The sequence below is a fragment of the Tupaia chinensis genome, unplaced genomic scaffold (genome assembly GCF_000334495.1).
Source record: "Tupaia chinensis unplaced genomic scaffold, TupChi_1.0 Scaffold000131_1, whole genome shotgun sequence".
Lineage (NCBI taxonomy): Eukaryota > Metazoa > Chordata > Mammalia > Scandentia > Tupaiidae > Tupaia > Tupaia belangeri.
The window spans coordinates 32,987-44,950 of NW_006159600.1; the positions used below are offsets into that span (position 1 = coordinate 32,987).

The window sequence follows — 11,964 nt, forward strand, 5'->3', positions numbered from 1 at the left end:
TATATGTATACATATGTATGAAAGTAGAAATGGAATAGTATTGGTGATAACATGCTTGATTAAGACACTATGCAGTTTATCCTAAAAAAAAAAAAAAAAAATCACCCCACAGGGACATGGCCATGCCGCAGTTCCTTGTATTACACTCTCCTGCAGGGATTTTGGACATGTTTACACCAATCACCTGGATCACCAGCGTTAGCTGTGCCAGAGTGCAGCGCCTAAACCACTGCACTACTCACTGGCTGGAAACCTTCACTTCGATGTCTCATCCACATTCTCCAGTTTTCCTGTAAAACCACCAAAATAAAAGAGACTCAGCAAGGTGCAGGCAGAGTGCAGCACAGGTCCGGCTCTCCGGAGCACCAGCCTGGATCTGGCTTCTCCCTGTGCGCCGTGCAGGTCGCTTCCCCCGCGGTCTCTCCGCCCGCCCTGGATCCGAGCTCTGACCCGTTACTCATGATCGCCCCGCCCCCGTAACGCCCCGAGGCCAGGCCCCCGCCGCAGCGCGTGGCCCGCCCCCAGTCCTCCACCCGCAGCTTCCTGCAACCCCAAAGCTGATTTCCTGGGACGCAGGTCTCCCTGGAGCACGTGAGTCTGAGCGCGCCGACGTCCCTGGGTCCCGGGGTCCCTGCACACCTGAGGGTCCCGCCCCGTCCCCCCACGGCGTGTAAACGGCGGCGCCGCCCCGGGAGCCGCGGCCGCTTCCTTTGGAGGTAGGACCGCTCCGAGGCTGCTCCTGCCCCCACCTTCCTGCCTTCGGGCCGGGGCCCCGCCTTTGGCGCCGTTTGTGACCCAGAAGTCTTCCCCGACCCAGCTCTCCCCGTCCCCCGGGAGCGGGCAGGGAGGGTAGAGCGGGGAGTTGGAAACGCTGGTAAGAAAAGGACGGGGAACACCATAAACAAATGGCAAAATGGAACGTTTGCAAAGAGACATTTCCCGTGAAAAAAAGAAGTCAAGAGGGTAATAGAAAAGGAGCTAAAATTCCAGAGAAAACTCGGTCTCCCGAGCGACGAGGACAGCAAACAGGGAGGAGGAGGCAGCTCAGGGAGATGGGCCCAGAGGGGGTGGGGAGGAAGATGATGAGCCCCGGGAGGCCGAGCAGGGGGTGTGGGGATAGCAAGAGGGACAACAGGTGGCATGAGAGCAGAGGGCGTTCCAGAGAGCTGGGACAAGGGACTGTAATGGTGAGACAGGAGTTCCACCCCATGTTCAGGTAGTAGGACAGCCCCCTTGTCACCCAAGGGGAATAATCAAACCCTTGGAAACCAAATTTTGGACTGTTCTCTTTATTGTTCTCATTGATTTGAGGTGTTTCTGAACTTGAGATAGGCTGTCTGGGATAATTGCAGTTTCATTTGCATATACACAACAGTTTTCCCCTAGAGCTATGCAAAGGCTTCCTTGCCTTAAGAATAGGAGATCTTGCCCTCTTCTGCAGTTGTAACACAATTTCTGCCAGGGAATTCACTTGTTCCTGCAAGTGAGCCATAGATTCATCTAATGGTCCTAGGTCAGTATCAATCAACCAGGATTGCTCCTGGAGGTGTTGGTCCCCCTGGATGAGAGCAGTGGCTCCTATAGCAGCTGATCCTGCAATGCCCAAACCCACTAGTAAGGGTGTTAAAATGGGGATCTGCTTTTGACGTGCCCAGGGTGATGGTGGGGACAGAGTATGTCGGCCTGCCTCCCAGAATATATTGACAGGAGGGGGAAGTTTGGACAAGGACTCAAAATTCCACGTGTAGGGTGGGGATGCTTGGAGATAATCCATTTGTACAAGCCCTCCAAGTGAGATTGGGAGCCTGATAACTAACCCTAGTGTCACTCACAAAGTAGGTAAGAGTTACAGAACTGTAAATAAGTGGATTTTTTTTTTTTTGAGAGGTTTTTGCTGTAGAGTGCTTACACTCACCAGAAAGACAGAGACAGAAACTGAGAAATCACCCCCCAGGGGGGATGGTCATGCTACAATCCCTTCTCCTCCATTCTCCTCTCGGGATCTTAGACACGCACGCACACATTCCTGGCGTGAGTTTAAGCCACCAGGTCTGGGACTCAAACCGCAGTCAACTACATGGGTGTCCAGCAACATAGCCATTACACCAATCGTTGGTCCCAATAAGTGGAGTTTTTAAAGGTTGGATTTACTAAGCAGGTTCCAGTGCCCTGAACATTGCTCAAGGTTAAATGAGGGAACTGATAGTACATTGCTCTGAGGTGCTATTTATAGGCAGCTCTTGTCCTACCCCTACATAGTAGGGAGGGGCGGTATGCAGGCAAAGCCAACAATCTCCCGCTAGTGCAGGCTGAGAACTTAGGAGGTGATGTACTACAGTGAGGATGGCTAAGTGCGAGGCCTCAGAGGGGGCTTAAGTGGTCAAGGAAAGCTTAGACCTTGGAGTGTTAAATGGCCGTACTGGGGGTAGGGAGCCGGGGTAGGACGTTCTGGGCCATATTCTTTTCCATAGGTTCTATTCGGGGCCTCTCTTGGGATAGGTCCCGCTTTTGGTAAAAAGTGGTATGGTAAAAAGCATTCTAGGGTCCCTCCCTGAAGCATAAAAGCGTATTCCCCAACTGTGTCCATTGAACCACTTTGGATCTGTTGGATTTGGAATGGTAATGGTTAAAGGATCATATGCCCTCAGGCCACAATTTGGTGGTGGTGGTGGGACTCTCTGTATTTCTATATCTGGATTGAGTTGCTCAGGTTGCCAGGGAGCATTAGCCCTCAGGGCTCTCAGAACTAGCAATTCACAACTCCAGTAGGGGCAGTAGTAATCTGAGCTTGAAAAACAGTCATCCCTCCTTGGGAACCAGCAGTTAGCGTAATGGCTATGTCGCTGGACTCCCACGTAGTCGACCGCGGTTCGTGTCCCGGACCCGGTGGCTTAAAACTCACGCCGAGCGCGTGTGCGTGCGTGCCCAAGATCCCGAGAGGAGAATGGAGGAGAAGGGATTGCGGCGTGACCATCCCCCCTGGGGGGTGATTTCTCGCTTTCTGTCTCTATGTCTCTCTCTGTCTGTCTGGCGAGCGCACGCGCCCTACAGTGAAAATCTCTCAAAAAAAAACAAACAACAAAAAAAAACAGTCATCCCTCCTTTGGCCTGGGCAGAAATAAAACTCTCCAGAAGCCCATCCTACTTGTGATTCCCCCAACAAACAGGCCCATTCAAAAGTGGATCCATCCCCCCCATATTGGAAACTGGTTTCAATCAGAAAAAGATGACAAAGATCAAGGTAAAGTGAAATAACTTTCCCAATGGAATAAGTGTTATTTAACAATTTTCTGTCTCCATTCCACATTTCCCAAGTCCAATCTGTCCTTTCAGTCCTAGCCAAGAAAAAGAGGCTGATTAAGAAATACAGGACAGTCTTACGTTGAGGAGGCCCTGGGACTTGTGGTCTCTCCATGTCTACTGTTCTGCCTTTACTTGGAGCCAGGCAGCCAGGTAGGAATGCCATTGACCTTGATGGCCTTTGGGGTGGTGGGAATGACGGTGTAGGGTCCCTTCCAGGTAGGGATCAATCCCTGCATAGTTCTTTGTTTTCTTTTTTTATAGCCTGATTTCTTGAGGCCCTTTTTTTTCTTTTTAAAGAATCATTTCATTTTATTTTATTTGTTTATTTAATTAATTTATTTTAATTTGACCAGAGAGGCAGAGAAGGACAGAGAGAGGGAGTAAGCAAACTGCCAGGTCCAGGACTCGAAGCACGGTCAGCCATGTGGGACTACAGTGCCCTTTCCCACCACACCACCTGCTGGCCCCCGTAGTGTAGTTCTTGACCCACACTGAGCCTCCCAGCTGAAACGGGTGAACTGCATCTGATGAGGGGACAGGCAGAGCATCTTGGATGCAGCGTGAATTGCCTTCTGGGTAGAGTCCAGAGCCTGCAATATTCTAAGTAAGGTATGATTATGGATCTCAGCCTTCATTTCTTCACATAACTGAAGAAGTGGAGGGGGCCTTCCAAACGTGATTTTATATGGGGTAAATCCCTCCACATAAGGGGTACACCTAACTTGTAAAAGGTCCAGGGGGAGAAGCAGTATCCAGCTCTCATCGGTTTCTAGAGTTAGTTTAGTTATGGTCTCCTTTAGGGTCTGATTCATTTGCTCTGCCTTCCTGGAACTCTGGGACCGATAGGCACAATGTAATTTCCAGTTGATGTTTAAGATTTTTGCCAAATCCTGTGAGACCTTTGTGACAAAAGTAGGCCCATTGTCTGACCCAATTGTCATAGGTAACCTGAACCTAGGAATCAAATCCTGGAATAACTTTTTTTTAGTAACAACTGCAGCTGTTTGAAATCTAGTGGGGAAGGCTTCTACCCATCCTGAAAAGATATCTATAAAGACCAATAAGTACTTATGCCCATTTGAGGGGGGTCTTATCTCAGTGAAGTCCACCTCCCAGTGTTCCAGGGACTTCCCCTCTTTTTCTGATATCCATAGTCACTCTGTTTGTTTAGCATTTACCTGGGCACAAACAACATCTAGAGGTAATATTAACAACTAAGAAGTTTCGTTTTGGTATGTAATACCTACTTCTGAGGAGTGCTGTGAGTTTGGACTTGCCCAAATGAGTCATCTGGTGCAGCTGTTCTACTATTGTCTGACCAGGGCCTCTGGGATCCTCAGCTTTCCATTAGGCATCTTCAACCATCCACATGGCTTTCCAACGGCTTGTTCATCTGCAAAGTTTTCTTCTGTTGTTGTATAAGTAGGTGTTAACTGGGAGGTTTGGGTCAGTCATAGTGATGGGGACTTGGAGGAGCCCCACTCGTTTTAGGGCTACCTCCCAAGCTGCTTGATCAGCTGCCCAGTTCCCTTGAGCCTCAAGGGAGTCCCCTTTTTGATGTCCCTTACAGTGCACGATGGCCATGGTTCCAGGTAGCCATATGGCCTCCAGCAAGGCAAGGATTTCTTCCTTGTTTTTTTAATTTTTTTATAATTAATTTATTTTATTTATTCATTCATTTATTTTAATTTGACCAGAGAGAGACAGAGAGAAAGATTGAGAAAGCAAGCTGCCAGGTCCAGGACTCGAACTGTGGTCAGCCATGTGGGAGTGTCCAGCACCGTAACCACCACACCACCTGCTGGTCCCTCTTCCTTGTTTTTAATGTCCTTTCCTTGTAAATTGCCCCATGTATATGGGCAGTAGCAAAGGCATATTGACTGTCTGTGTAAATAGTCTCATCTTTTGTCCACCTAAAGGCTTGAATTAGAGCAATAAGTTCTGCTTTTTGGGCTGAAGTCCACTGATTTAGGGACTGTGCCCATGTGGTCTACTCTCTGGTGACCACGGCTGCCCCCGCGTACCTGACTCCATTCTGCACAAAACTGCTCCCATTGGTGAACAGGATCACTTCGGCTGAAGGGAGCGAGGTGTCCTTTAGATCCAGTCAGGTAGACTGGATTCCATCTATCACATTGAGGCAGTTATGGAGGGGCCCTTTGGGGCCAACATCTGGCAGTAGGGTGGCTGGATTCAGGGCTGCTGATTTCTGAAACTTAATTTGAGGCTGATATAGTAAAAAGGCTTGGTACTGAGTCACTCGAGCATTTGACATCCATTTTTCAGGCGTGGCTCGGAGGAGCGCCTCCCCTGCATTGGGTTCAGTATCAACTCCTGTCCTAAATTCAGTCTATCAGCTTCTTTCACTAGCATGGCTGTGGCATCTACAGCCTGGAGGCAGGTTGGCCATCTTCCTGCTACTGAGTCAAGCTTCTTTGATAAATAGGCCACTGGCTGTTCCCAAAGCCCCAAGGTTTGGGTGAGCACTCCTTTAGCTATGCCCTTTCTCTCATCAGTAAAGAGCTGAAAGGGTTTAGTGGTGTCAGGAAGCGCCGGGCTGGCGCCGATACCAAAGCTTGTTTTAATTCCTCGAAGGGCATTTGCTACTGTTCAGTCCAAGTTAGAAGTTGGGACTCGCCAGTGAGCACGGAAAGGGGCTTGGCTGTTTTGGCAAACCTTAGAATCCATAGACAGAAACCATCCTACCGCCCCCAGAAACTCACGCACCTCCGTTTTAGTCTTTGTTGGGGGTATACGTAAGATTGCCTCAGTGCAGCCCTGGGAGAGTGCTCTTTTTCCTTCTCGAAGGTGGTACCTTAAGTAGGTGACAGCCTGGCAACATAATTGAGCCTTTTTAGCAGAGAGACGGTAGTCCCAAAACTGCAACTCTTCCAAAAGGTCCTCAGTGGCCTTTTTACATGTTTCTTCCTCTTTTGAGGTGAAGAGGAGGTCATTAACATACTGAAGAAGACTAGGTTCAGGGTGGGCCATGCGAAACTCTTTTAAGTCCGCATTTAGGGCCTTGACAAACAAGGTAGGCGAGTTTTTATACCCCTGAGGTAGCCTTGTCCAACCTGTTTGTCCTAAAAACCACTCCTCAGGGTCAGTCCACTCAAAAGCAAAAATCGACTGACTCACGGGAGCTAGAGGATACTGAAGAACTCATCTTTCAAGTCCAGTACAGTGGAGAAACGGTGGTTTGGGGAGAGAAGACTTAATAAGTGTAAGGGTTGGGCACTGTCGCGTGTATGGTCTGCACCCGCTTGTTCACTTCCCTCAGGTCCTGGACGGGCCTGTAATCGTTAGTTCCAGGTTTCTTGACTGGAAACGGAGAGGTGTTCCAGGGTGATTGGCAGGGGACTAAAATCCCTGCCTGATGCAGCCAGCTAATATGCCCTGTGATACTTCTCCTAGCCTCCAGGCTCATCGGGTATTTTACTCGTACAAGAGTAGCCGTTGCTAGCAGCTGTACTGCCACCAGTGGGTGATGTTTAGGTAATCCTGGGGAGTTGCCTTCTGCTCAGACTTAAGGGAAACAGGATTATAATTCTGCCAGATAAGAATCCCAAACTTGTCTTCCTGTAAGAGGTGAGAGGACAGGTTACCAAGATTTTAGATTGGGGTTGGGTTCTGGCAACTGGTTGAGAAGGAAGCCTTTTCCCCGTCAAATGATACGGTAGCTTTGAGTTTTAGCAGGAGATTCTCCCCCAGTAAGTGGACATGGGCAGTCTGGGATGATTAGAAACAAGTGTGTCACAGTATCCGTTCCCACGTCCATTGCTCTTTGAGGTGTCCAAGGACAGGAGATTGTCTTCCCTGTAGCTCCCTGAATAGTGATCGTCCTGTTTGTGAGGGGTCCCATGAGTTTAGTTAAAACAGGACAAGCTGTACCGGAATCAATTAGGAAGTCAACAGGTGTGCCCCCCAATCGCATTGTGACTGTGGGCTCTTGGAAGCTAATTTGGAATGAGCCCGGTCCCGGCAATCTTCTTGTAAATTTAAAACCCTCTTTCCTCCTGTCACGTTCTCTGGGCATTCCCAGGCCCAATGCCCCCTTCCTTCCACACTTTCTACACTGGTCCTTAGCCAGTGTGGGTTTCCTTTTATTTTTATGTGTCCTTTCCCTCTTATTGAGACCTTCCCCTTAGTGGCTACCACAACCTCAGCAATTTTCTTGGCCTGCTTGTCTTCTATAGTGCCCTGCCCATTGAAGACTTTTTGAGCACTTTCCAATAACTGTGACCTATTCATACCCTTAAACCCTTCTAGCCACTGAAGCTTTCGTCTAATGTCTACAGCCAATGACACACAAAGGCCATATTAATTGCTTTTTGATTCTCTTGGATGTTTGGATCTATAAGAGTGTATTCTTTTTTTTTTTTGAGAGGTTTTTGCTATAGGGCGCGTGCGCTCGCCAGACAGACAGAGAGAGACATAGAGACAGAAAGCAAGAAATCACCCCCCAGGGGGGATGGTCACACCGCAATCCCTTCTCCTCCATTCTCCTCTCGGGATCTTGGGCACGCACGCACACGCGCCCAGCGTGAGTTCTAAGCCACCGGGTCCGGGACACGAACCGCGGTCGACACGTGGGAATCCAGCGACATAGCTTGATTTCGCTAACTGCTGGTTCCCTCTGGGAGTGTATTCTTGGTAAGCCTCACATAAACACTAAGAAAGCAGCAGGGGACTCTCGAGAACCCTGCATAATTTCCATTACCTTTGACAAGTTTTTGGGTTTCCGGGCTGCTGCCTTAACTCCAGTTAATAAAGTACTGCGGAATGTGGTTATTGCCTCTCTCCCAGTATTAGTATTTGGGTTCCAATTGGGGCATGTAGAAGGGAAAATTCTCTCTATTCTATCCCGATTTTCTTCCATTATTGACTCTCCAGCCCTTGATAAAAATTTCTGAGCCTCTCCCCTTTATTCTCTCTTTCTTCTGCAGTAGAAAGGGTAACCAACAGCTGCTGACAGTCATCCCAAGTTGGTGGATGGGGATAAAAAACTGATTCCAACAGGTCAATAAGGGCCTGAGGCTTCTCAGAGAAGGGTGGATTCCGAGTTCTCCAGTTATACAGATCACTAGTAGAAGAGGGGACATAGGGACCAGCAGTTAGCATAAAGGCTATGTTCCTGAACTCCCATGTAGTCGACCGCAGTTTGAATCCCAGACCCAGTGGCTTAAACTCACGCCAGGCACATGTGCTTGCGTGCCCAAGATCCCGAGAGGAGAATGGAAGACAAGGGATTGTGGCATGGCCATCCCCCCTGGGGGGGGGGTGATACCTCGCTTTCTGTCTCTCTGTCTCTTTCTGTCTTTCTGGCAAGCGCACGCGCCCTATAGCAAAAAAGCAAAAATCGGGAACCAGCAGTTAGCGTAATGGCTATGTCGCTGGACTCCCACGTAGTCGACCGCAGTTCGCGCCTCGGACCCGGTGGCTTAAAACTCACGCCGGGCGCGTGTGCGTGCGTGCCCAAGATCCTGAGAGGAAAATGGAGGAGAAGGGATTGCGGCGTGACCATCCCCCTGGGAGGTGATTTCTCGCTTTCTGTCTCTCTGTCTCTCTCTGTCTGTCTGGCGAGAGCATGCGCCCTATAGCGAAACTCTCTCCAAAAAAAAAAAAGATGGAGGCAGGCTTTCAAGATGGAGTCGTGCTTGCTTCAGTTAAGGGCATTGAACTCCCACATGGCTCACCATGGTTAAGTCCTGGACATGGTGGCTTTCCTTCTCTCTCTCTCTCTCTCACTCTGTCCTTCCCTGGTCAAATTAAAATAAATAAGTGAATGAATAAATAAAGTTAAATAAAATAATTCTTTAAAAAAAGAATTTGGTGCCAGCAGGTGGCGTGGTGAAGGGCACTGGACTCCCATATGGCTGACCCTGGCTTGAGTCTGCACCTGGGGCATGCTAGCACCCTCTGGTCAAATTAAAATAAGTAATTCTTAATAAATAAATAAATAAATAAATAAATAAATAAATAAAAAGGTTGTCAACTGGAAGCCTGCCTGCACTTTAAAATAAATAAATAAATAAATAATAAATAAATATATTTATGACCGAAAGCTTCTAGACAAAGAATCTCCTGACCTTCCTACCTACTCCAAGATTAGAAGAATAACTGGACTTGGGGGCCAGCACTTAGCGTAATGGCTATGTTGCTGGACTCCCATGTAGTCGACCGTGGTTCGAGTCCTGGATCAGGTGACTTAAACTCATGCCGGGCGCGTGTGCATGCGTGCCCAAGATCCCGAGAGGAGAAGGGATTGCGGCGTGGCCATCCCCCCTGGGGGGTGGTCTCTCGCTTTCTGTCTCTCTGACTCTCTCTGTCTGTCTGGCAAGCGCACGCACCCTATAGCGAAAAAACCTCTCTTTAAAAAAAAAGAAGAACTGGACCCATCAGCATGGCCCTCACCCACCATCTTGAGGAGAATGCACTCCTGAGTTCCCCCGAGACCAGGTATGAACGAGGCCCATCTCCCCAGGTAAAAACCCCTCAACCCAGTTCCTCCTGGGCAACCCATTTTTCAGGACCCCGCTCCTCTTGGAGCTCTGGTTTTACTTCTTTCTGCTTTAATGGACTCACCGACTTGCGATACCCTCCCTCCTTTAATGGACTTCCCGACTTGTAATATCCTCTCTGTGTGTCCACATCTCTGATTTTTCGTGAGCATGAGACAAGAACCCGTGTCCTGCTGCAGTGCTGGACCAGTCACCCCTGCACCCCACATTCCTGCACCACTGGGCAGAGTAGAAAAGGGGAAGTCACAGGATGTGGGGGTTGGATGCCTTGCCACAGTCAGCTGAATCAACCTGGATCTAGTCTGTCATCAGACATGCACTACACTCAGATCGAACCTGGATGTGGCACATGGCGTTCAACTCTGCACACGGGACTCTGCCCACGACACCACAGGTTCCGTGGCACACTAGTCTCTCTCCTCCTAAACCTTTACTGTACATGGCCTGTCTCTACCTCTGAGACACAGTCCCCCCTCCCTATACCCTGATAAAAATTGCTAAGCCCTGCCCCAGCGTGTTACTTCTCTGCTCCGTCTCCCTCCCTCCCTCTCCCTGGAGCACTCCCAGTGAAGGCTCTACATTTCTATTTTCTCGCATGGTTGGCCCATTCCTTACACAGACATTCACGTAGATTGGGTGGTCACAATGCTGGGGAGGAGAGACTAGAGGTAGGACAAGTGGCCAAAATGGGGCACACCAGGTGTTATAGTGTAAGGCTTTTTCTCTCTGTACTCTTTTTATTATTATTATTTATTTATTTTTATTTATTCATTCAGTTATTTTAATTTGACCAGAGAGAGAGAGAGAAAGAGAAGGACAAAGGAAGCCGCCAGGTCCGGGACTTGAACCGTGGTTGGCCATGTGGGAGTATCCAGCACCTTAACTACCACGCTACCTGCTGGTCCCCATGTCGTGAGCTTTTCATGTGGGAGTATCCAGCACCTTAACCACCACGCCACCTGCTGGTCCCTCTGTACTCTTTAACATACATCAAATTTTAGCTTTAATAATATAGGTGAGGGTGAAAATTGCAAACCTGTGTTTGAAGAAAACTTAACCATCTGGTTTGGCAGGGGGCGTACTGGTTAAAGGCGCTGGATTCCCACATAGCCACCCGTGGTTCTCACTTTCTCTCTCTCTGTGTGTGTCTCTCTCTGATCAACCTGGAAAATAAAAATAATAATAAATTTAAACAAAATAATTCTTAAAAAAAAGAAGAAAAATAAACCAGCAATTTAATAGTGTAGAGTTTTTGTTTTTTTTTTAAGAGTTATTTTATTGGGACCAGCAGTTAGCGTAATGGCTGTGTCGCTGGACTCCCATGTAGTTGACAGCTGTTCGTGTCCCGGACCCAGTGGCTTAAAACTCACCCCGGGTGCACGTGCGTGCATGCCCAAGATCCCGAGAGGAGAATGGAGGAGAAGGGATTGCCTCTGGGGGATCCTTCCTCGCTTTCTGTCTCTCTGTCTCTCTCTGTCTGTCTGGCGAGCGCACGCACCCTATAGCAAAAACCTATTAAAAAAAAGAGTTATTTTATTTAACTTTATTTGATTATTTATTTATTTGACCAGAGAAAAACAGAGTGAGTGAGGGAGAGAGAGAGTGAGAAAGCAAGTTGCCAGGTCCCTAACTCAAACTGTGGTTGGCCATGTGAGTCCAGCGCCCTTAACAACAATGCCACCTGCCGGCCCCGATAGAGTAAAGCTTTAATTGAGCAAATGTTTTTTAAAGTATTATTATTTTATTTAACTTTATTTTATGTTTTTCTTATTTTATTTTGACCAGAGAGGGAAACAGCAAGCAAGAGAGAGAGAGGGAGGAAAAATGAGAAAGCAAGTCACCAGGTCCAGGACTTGAACCGCTGTCGGGCATGTGGGAGTCCAGCCCCCTTAACCACCACGCCACCTTCCAGCTCCATTTGAGCAACTCTTAACAACAGCTCGTCAATCACAGGTATTAGGATACTGGAAAAGGATAGTTCTGCATACTGGAACTGAAGGAAAGTGAAGGAATGAGGGAGGGAAACAATTTAGGTTGGTTACACTCCGAGTTTGTAGGAACAGTGTAAAAGGTGGGGTGTCTGTGACTGACTGAAGCCTAGCTGTTGGGATTGGCTGTTACCTAGCAAGAAAAAAAAAAA

General features: G+C 48.3%; 1 protein-coding gene across 3 annotated transcripts in view; it reads left to right on the forward strand.

Annotated features, from left to right (window-relative positions):
• The first annotated feature begins 507 nt into the window (after nucleotides 1–507).
• Nucleotides 508–11,964, forward strand: part of LOC102475327 (zinc finger protein 665) — an 86,598-nt gene continuing 75,141 nt past the window's right edge. For all 3 annotated transcript variants that reach the window (XM_006144713.3, XM_027770376.1, XM_027770377.1), the window contains exon 1: nucleotides 508–591. The gene's annotated coding sequence lies outside the window, so the exon portion shown is untranslated. The remainder of the gene's footprint in view (nucleotides 592–11,964) is intronic.